Source organism: Octopus bimaculoides, chromosome 2, assembly GCF_001194135.2.
Source record: "Octopus bimaculoides isolate UCB-OBI-ISO-001 chromosome 2, ASM119413v2, whole genome shotgun sequence".
NCBI classification, from domain to species: Eukaryota; Metazoa; Mollusca; class Cephalopoda; order Octopoda; family Octopodidae; genus Octopus; species Octopus bimaculoides.
In genome coordinates this window covers 10,552,586-10,562,524 of record NC_068982.1, presented here as the reverse complement: position 1 = coordinate 10,562,524, position 9,939 = coordinate 10,552,586, and positions in this window count along the sequence as shown.

Sequence of the window (9,939 nt, the reverse complement as noted above, 5' to 3'; positions counted from 1 at the left end):
TGTGTGTGTGTGTGTGTGTGTGTGTGTGTGTGTGTGTGTGTGTGTGTGTAGGAGTGAATTAGCTTGTACTTGTATCTGTAATGTCGGTCGTTTTCTTTTCCAGTGGTGGTATTGAGTTGATATTGCTGATGTGTTTGCTGTTGGGGTTAGTGTTCATACATTCACATTTCCCAGCTCCTTTTGATGACATATTTTTTCTCTTTTCTCGTCTACCTTTACGTTCTGGTTTCAAATTCCACCAAGGTCGACTTTGCCTATCATCCTTTCGGGGTCGATAAATTAAGTACCAATTGCGTACCAGTACGCCAAAATTTTAGGCCTTGTGCCTAGTGTAGAGAAGAATATTTTTTTCTCTTTTCCTTTTCTTTCCATCGGCCTCTTTGTGCTTTAAAGTCCTCCCCGTTACCTTCAACTTTGACATGTCCGAGCGCTTCGAGGAGGACAAGGGTCTGATGTTCTTAATGAGTTTTGTTTTGCTGTTTTGTTAATTGTCTTTTGTGTTGCGGTGGGAATTCAGGGCGATGTTTTTATTGTTAATGTTGCTCCCACTGCTTATTATGTTCTGCTGTTCTGCTGTTTATGCTGTTCTCACTTTCTACGCTGCTGTTGCTGTTGTAGGTGCTGCTTATATTCTTGTAGCTGGGGATACAACCACTGCTGTTGTAGTTGTGGCACTCACTGCTTCAGTTACTACGACGAGTGTTTCCGTTGATCCGATCAACGAAACAACCTCCTCGTGAAATTAACGTGCAAGTGGTTGAGCACTCCACAGACACGTGTAGCCTTAACGTAGTTCTCGAGGAAATTCAGCGTGACACAGAGTGTGACAAGGCTGACCCTTTGAAATGCAGGTACAACAGAAACAGGAAGAAGGAGTGAGAGAAAGTTGTGGTGAAAGAGTACAGAAGGGTTTGCCACCATCCCCTGCTGGAGCCTCGTGGAGCTTTTAGGTGTTCTCGCTCAATAAACATTCACAAATCCCTGTCTGCGAATCGAAACCGTGATCCTACGACCGTGAGTCTTCTGCCGTAACCAATGGGCCATTGCACCTCCATGTTGTGGGTGTAGACTGTTGTTGTTGCTGTAATTGTTGCTGTTGTCACTGTTGTTGCGTTGGTGTTGGCAGTAGTAGAGCCAAACGTACAATTCCCCTCCTCGTCCTCCTCCTCCTCCTCCTCATCATCATCATCAACATCATCCTCATCAGCAGCGGCAGCACACCTGAAAAGGACATCGCTCACTATACCAGCTCCATGTGTTGATAGTAATTTATAGTCTTTGTTAATATCAACTCTTTTCGTAAGTCTGTTTCCATATTATGAAGCCCACTTATGTAAATTTCATTCTTTTCTACACGAGGCACAAAGCCCGAAATATTTGGGGAGGGGGTGCCAGTCTTTTAGATCGACCCCAGTATGCAACTGGTACTTAATTTATCGACCCCGAAAAGATGAAAGACAAAGTCGACCTCGGCGGAATTTGAACTCAGAACGTAAAGACAGACGAAATACCGCTAAGCATTTCGTGCGGCATGCTAATGGTTCTGCCAGCTCGCCGCCTAATTTCCATGTATATTTATGTCCACAAGGGGATAAACGTAGAGGGGACAAAGAAGGACAGACAAAGGGATTATAGTCGATTATATCAACCCCAATGCGTAACTGGTACTTATTTCATCGACCCTGAAAGGACGAAAGGCAAAAAGGGCCTCGGCGGAATTCGATCTCAGAACGTAAAGACAGACACAATACCGATAAGCATTTCGTCGTCCGGCGGGCTAACGTTTCTGCCAACTCGCCGCCTCCATTTGCATGTATCTATTGCTGCACAGCTGCTATTAGCGATGGCTTATTTCAAATTACAGTCATCTTCCTCATCATCACGAACGTTATGTCATCAACGGCTTAACCATTACCTCATATATAATCACAACCACCGTATTCATCAATTCATAAAATTATAAGTGTATTACATTATTCCATTAAACTCATCTTCAGGTTTAACCGAGTGGAATAAGTTTATAATTTCGCAGTTTCTTTTCAATCTCGCCATGATTATGAAGTGCTGTATATTTTTAATTCTGTAAATTACGCTTCCTTGTTTGACCCTTATTCTTGGTGCTAATGCGTTTAAATTAGATTGAGAATAGAAAGGTGCTTTCACTAAGTCGCGAATTACCATTGTCGCAACGTATAACAAATACTTTTTTGATGTTAAATTATTAGGTGTAATTCACTTCAGGTTACAAAAGAGAGAATTCACTGGAATTAGCAACCGTTGATATGAATAGTATTTCTTAATTAAAGCGAACTCCCTCGGTTGAAAATGAGGAAATATTTGAATCCGATATCTGAAGTGAATGGTATTAACCCTAATTTGTCTTTGTTTCACTATCAATAGTTATAGATATACTGATAAGTGACCTGGATGGCCTAATTCTAACAATTTGAGGCTCGGACTACAATAAACTGACTCGATCCTTCAAAAGTAAAGGCATTTTAAGAACCACAGAATGCTGAACGATAAGGCTAACTTCATTATCCTTTGGACTGAGGTGACACAGAGACGACATCAAATACTTGCTTCTAAAATAGACACAAAGTCTGTTTTTGTAGGATGAGCTTTAGTCAATACCATCAGCCTCAGTATTTTGTTGGTGTTTTATTTTATCGACCCATAAGGATGAATGGTCAAGCTAACATTGGCTATATTCGAAGTTTGATTCTCTAACATCTCTGCCAATCAACCATAGAGGGGGATGTCAGGAATTTTGAGGGTTCAGTTTTTGTCGGCTACATTGATCTGTACTTCACTGGTACTATATTTTATCAACCCCGAAAGGGTCAAATGTAGAGCTGACTTCAAGCAGGATTTGCACTCAAAATGTAAAGATCCAGAACTGCGCAGGCATGGCTGTGTGGTAAGACGTTTGGTTTCCAGCCACTCAATCACATAGTACCGGATTCAACCCCACTGCTTGGCACCTCGGCAAATGACCCCTAAGTGCCGAGCAAAGCCTTGTGAATGGATTTGTTTACCGAGACTGACAGACGCCCGTCGTATACACACACACACACACACACACACACACACACACACACACACACACACACATATATATGTGTGTGTGTGTATGTATGACATTATTCAGTTTATTTCAAGATTTCTGTTCAATACACCGCCACAAAGTTTTCATGAAATTTCACAAAAATACTCATAACCCGAACCGCTTAAAGCTAAAACCAGTACAAACGCACGAACGATGTCATAAATAACAGTACCGCCGATAGTTGTCGTTGACAAACAACGGCAGTAATTTTATTGAAGGGAAGAAATCCCATTACACCGCCACAACGTGTTGTTGACAAACCACAGCAGTAATTGTTTTCACCTCAATAGACGAAATACGACAACTTTTAACATGAAATAACTTCGAATATGAAAATTTGTCTCTGTTCTATAAGACAAAATATACAAGTATACGAAGTTTTAAAGTGTTTCGGTAGAAAATAAACTAAATAAAAACTAAATAAAAAATGGTGTCCGCCAAATCAGAAACATCTATTTATTTCGAGGTTTTACAACTCTTAATTGAAAGATAATGTGAAAATAATATACATACATGTTAATACTGAACTGTGCCACGTGTTTGAATAATTTTTTGCAATATTGAGATTTAAGATATTGATATCGCAGGACAGAACGTGGTGAAACTGGAGATTACGATAGTATTTTAGAAGATATCTACAAATATTTATTACTAAATGTAAGTATTCATTTCTTTTTAACAACAGACTCAATCGATCTCGTAATGAGCAAAATATTAGCTGTATTTGAACTCATTATATAGAAGACTGAAGCTTCTACTCAAACCGATTTTTCTCAACTCAAAAACAGTCAGCATTTAAACGTTATAAACACTTTCCTATGTAGTATATTACACAATAAAAATTAAAAAAAGACAATTGGTTGATTAAATTGTTCTTTCTAATATTTAAATATACTGACTGCGTATAAATGTATTAAGAGGGAGGAAGCTGATTACTATGAGTAAAAAGAAACCGCATATCAGGTAAACTGTAGGTTTGCCTTTAGGTGTATAAAGTATAAGAAATCCACAGTAAATAAGAAACATAATTATTTCTGTGATGAAACTATGAAAGTAATTTCATACTTAATATTATTAAGAGTATATCTCGGTTAAAGGGTGCCCAAAAAGAAATTCCATATGATATTTAAACAAATTAGACTAATTAAGCATTCATTTAATATTTCATACTCACAAATAAAAAAAAATGTTATCCATAAAGCATGCCTATAATTATCGCATCGTAATTTCTATTTAAAATTCATCATGGAAAATTATATTAACAAATGAACACTGAAATGTAAATACATTACTCTCATAAATATGGTGTATAGGGAATTGAAGTTTATCAATAATTACTCTAGAAACACTTTTAATGCTTAATTTGAAATATTCTTGTATTTATCATTATATTTTATCGATCGTGACAAACGAACCAAAATTGCATTTAAGCAACTAATTTCAGTTTAATATAATATCATTATTGATGATAAATCACGAATACGTTCCTCGACCTTCAAACTTGCAAACTATTTTGTAACCTGCGATGGAGTTGCTGAAACTGGGATACTAAGCATCTTCGTTGGAGCTTGAGGAGTACTCGAATTGAATATTGAATTTTATATATCAGCACAAGATAACATTTATGGGTATGTTATAATCTATCACATCAACATCAATACTGAACTGACTTTATTTATCGATTTTATTTATTGAACCTGAGAGGATGAAATTTAACTATGGGAATTTGAAATAAAATGTTAAGGAGATGAACTTGGAGGTATCACTTGAATGCATTTTTCCAATGTTGTAAATCACGCCACCAACCAAACATTCTCAATATTATATAATTAAATTGAATATAACATAAATAAAATAGATATTGCTTACTACAGGAAGCCTGACATCCACACGTGAGCAAATGCGTTACAATCATGAATAATCCATCGTATTTTAAAGTATGTTGAAACAAGAAGCATATTACGCCACTTTTAAGATTGTTGCGTGCGTTTTGATTTAGCAGTTATTTCTTGCAGTTTCATCGACAGAGTAGAGCTTCCGTCTGTAGTTCGTTTGATTTTGCTTCTCTAGAAACTGTTCTGCCTTGAGAGATAGAAATGTTTCTAACACCTAAGGTTCCATCATAGGCACCAGATACAGGTGATGGATTACACCACACAACAGTCTTTAGATTGGACTCACGTGCCATTCGCATCCATCCTACTCAGGATAATATGTGTTAGACAGATAAAGCTTATGGCTATTCAGAGGAGTATTAAGAAGAAAATATTATATTAAATGTCTATCCTTTTGTTAATATATTCTTCTTAATAATCCTCTGAATAGCCATACAATATAGCAATATTGTTTTAAAACATTTAACTATAGTACTATAGGATAAGACTTCCCCTTTTTCATTATCAATGGTCTGCTAGTGGGTGACCCCGCTTAGTTGTAAGCCAACATCTTGTTTTAAGTTTTCCTTTACCAAACTTCATGATTTTTATGACTATACCAACTATGATTTCTGTCTGTTCTCTCAGCCCTACCCCTAACAGATAATGCCTTTAATTTTTCTCAGCCTTAAATATACAAGGCTTGATAAATTAGACTATAAATTAAAACTGACCCCATAAAAAACAAATGAAATATGTGACAGGAAGAGTCTACTTGACAATTTATTAGCTTCTATGTTGTAGTAGAGACAACATGTTCTTTCTCTATCTCCTTAACTTCTTGGAGATTTCAGGTATTATTATACTAATGTGTCCATCTGTTCTAATTTAATTAAATTCTATGTCTTCATGCAAATGAGGATTGCTCTGCATTTTAAATTGATGTAATGATTACATTGTTCAATTAAATGGAGTTGCATGAAACGATCGTACTGTATTACCTCTGGATATCGTTGTTGCTTATTTTGATTATATATATATATATGAAAGTTTACGTTCTGCTGATATTAACAGCTAATGAAATTATTCTTTCAAATCAAAAGTTAAAGAAATCCTGGAGCTAAATGTTTCGTAGTATTTAATTTCTCCGTTGTGAGTGAAAATCCGTCGGATACATACCGGATTTCCCTTTTATGCTTTCAGGTTTTATCTTCCAAGTTGATAAAGTAAATACCAGAAATGTATTGATAAGGATTCTATCAATATTATTGCTTCCAAACATTAGAAACATTGCGATAATGCTGTTTCAGAATATATCTAATACGCCATTACAATTGTGAAAATAACATGTCAGATTAAACGAACACAGACGATGGTAAGAAATATCAAGGTTGTAAATCTACTGCTAATAAAGATCAACAATACATATTTCCATTCAATTAGAAAAGATGCCGATCATTTTCTGATGTATGTTTGTATATAATAGCATATATTTTTGTTTTGAGTCATCAATGCCAAACTTATATCTACTATGACTGCTTTGTATCTGCAAACAACTTGAATGCATGTATTGTTAATTTACAAAATGTTCGAATCACTAAAATTAGTTATGTCATCGTGATTTCAGAAATAAAGCATACGCCCATGGATCTTCTGGCGTATGTACTGAGAAAATACAATACAAGCTGAAATAAGAAAACATCCGATATTTTTTTCACAATTAGTAGAACGGTACATATACTATGACTACCATGCCCCCTCCATAAATTTAGCCAAAATAAACATGGTATACTCCAACACCTATAATATATTGCACTAAGAAGTGATTTTAAATATTAAAAGAAACAAAACTGACATTTTGTCAGCTACGATGACGGCTCCAGTTGATATGGTCAGTGGAACAACCTTCTCTTGAAATCAGCATTCAAGATGCTGATGACTTCACAAGTATGGGTAACGTTAATGTAGTTCTCCGGGAGATTCAGCGTGGTACAGCGCGTGACAAGGCCCGGCCCTTTGAAATAGAAGTACTACTCATTTTTGCTAGTTGAGTGGACAGGAAGAAAGTGAAATAAAATATCTTGCTCAAGGACACAACGCTCTTCAGGGAATCGAACTCATGATTATACGACCGAGGAGCAGAATAACCTAACCACTAAGCCACGCGTCTCCACTTTCAAAGGAACAATTACAACATTAAATCACAGGATATAAAGTAAGGATGATTTTTAAAACAAGGGGGTGATCTGCACAGGACATAATGGTAAGACATTAATCGTAATGGCCAAGACAGACTATTACAAACGTAACAAAGATGGTGATCAAGATTAATTTTAAATGTGATACGTAGATAGATACGCGCCGAATTTTCCTTTATGACAATTTTATTGTTTGCATCTTTATGTTACATTACTTCTTTTGTCTATATTTTCTATTATGTAGAATGTTTCGATAACTCGATAATTAAAATATTTCTTGGTGTTTATTATAGATAAAAAAAAAGTGTTAGCATTTCTCCCAAGTCCGCCAAAACACAATTGCTTTTTTTTTTTATTCTTGCGTGTGTAGTGTTTAATATTAGTTATAAATAACTGCCTGCTATACGTTTATTGCGCTGTTTAAAACATAGTACGATGTAGAATTCTATAGATTCGTGTTTTACAATTCCTCCAAATTTGCAACTATTTATTGGCAACTGTTTTATTAGCAACTGTTATTACATTATTCAACATATCGGTGATTAACAATTTATGTCGAAAAGATAACCGACAATGTTTTCCATTAACAATCATAAAACATACTTGATTCAATTATTAATAATCGTAAGTGTTCGGTTGTTTTACGTTATTGATAATTAACGTCACTATTTCAGAAGATAGCGTTATCTTCAGGTCGATAATTTCTTTAAAAGACTCAGTATCTACTGAGAAGTTTAACAAATCTCTCTTTCTTGCAGTAACACTTCGATGTTCATGCTTTTACTTTGCAGTAATGCTATAATTTACTATGGCTATTGTTATTAATGTAGTAACTGAAACCATCACTTCTCCTCTGAACGACAAACGTGGGAAAATATTGTTCATCTTTTTAGCCACAACCAGGATGATAACTCTATTCGCTGAATACCTCTTAAGGGGTAATTATTTTGACTAATATCGTCATGCATTCATAATTTAATTAATGATAATCTATTTTCAATTTTATAGCAAGTCTTATCTTAATTTCAATTGCATGGAATTATTCTAGATATTTTCCAAAATTATATAAATAAAATAGAAAATAAAAAAATAGAAAATCGAATAATTTATGATAAGATCGAATACGTGATGAAAATTGTAAATATAAGTCGGTGAATAATATTATATTTGGGCGATGAAAAAATGTAAAAAAACACTTTATTCTTATTTCGGAAGATGATTGGGATAATAATATTCTGATTCGGTTTAAAATGCTACCGATGAATAAACGTGTAAATATAAAAAAATGACTAATTGCTGGAGGAGAAAGAGAAAATTTACTTAGTTATTGAGTAACTTTCGGAATTTTGATTCCATCGTCATTAGCAACATACAATCTTGGTGTAAAAAGTCATGAGATACAAAAAGAAAAATTCAGCAATACTACCATGAGGGAAAATGAATGAACACTGGCTCTGTCGGTACAAGAAGCGAAAGGCTTCAGATAGAAGTCATGTCTCTACCTTCAAAATCTGACTCAAACAAAATAAGATAAAAGAACTCATGGATACACATCTTATATATATAAGATATATCGTACGATGTTATAAGCTATGAATGAGAGACAACACAAGCTGCAGAAACTAAGTTCACATGGATTTAGCAATGATTGAGAAACAATTATGAAAATAAAAGTGTCGAAGAGAAAAAAAATTCATAAATGAATAAATTAGAGCATAATCTTCCACACAAAAACAAGTGCTCTCGCTATTTAAGCCATAATGTAATCCTTCATTAAAACAAATTACGAGTTCAGTTTCCTGAGGTGCTTTAATAAGAAACATGAAAAGATGTTAATTGTAAATCTAGTTTAACACCTAATAATTAACACGTCCATCCTAAACTGGACGTGGTGTTTTAGATCACCTTAAACTGCTGTTAAGACTCCAAAGTCCAGAAATACTGTCTTACGCTAACGACACTCGCTAATTAAGCACTGACTTTATATAATTGATCGTTTGCACCAGTGATTTCACTGTTATGCAGATTATCAGCGGCAAGCAATTCTGCACCGAATGCCACAACGAAAATCAGTCGAACTGATATAATATAATATTGATCTGCATCAAAACGTTAAATCACGTGATATGGTAGTGCCATCCATCGGTGCAAACGACCATTTCGTCTGCCGATATAGCTGGCTCTTAATTAGTACCTGTCGTCAAAATGATGGAATATGTCTGGATGTTAGCAGAAGTTTAAGGTGATCTAAGCAACACACCCAATTTAGGTATGGTGTTATTATTATTATTATTATTATTATTATTATTATTATTATTATTATTATTCGTTGCAAACACCACTTCTTTCAGTGAAATCTAATTTACTTTAATATTAAAAGCTGAGACGAGAATAAATGCTTCATACAAAGAGTTATAAAACAAGTATAGTATTTTTAGTGTGTTAAAAAGCGCTGTAAAGAAGTAGACTGATGTTTATTGAATAACGAAAGAAAGCACGCACACACACACACATACATAGAGAGAGAGAATTCACGAAAAAACAACAGACGAAGACAGGTGGTGTAAGCAACAAATGGATGTATTAGTATAACATTCGGGAATAGAGAAAGTCTTTAACGTTTCAAGCCTACGGTCTTCAACAGAAACGAACACAGAAAGAAACAAGGAGAGAAACAAGGAAAGAAAAAAAATGTGTGATGGTCACCGATCTATCATGGAGAATGTATATATATATATATATATATATATATATATAT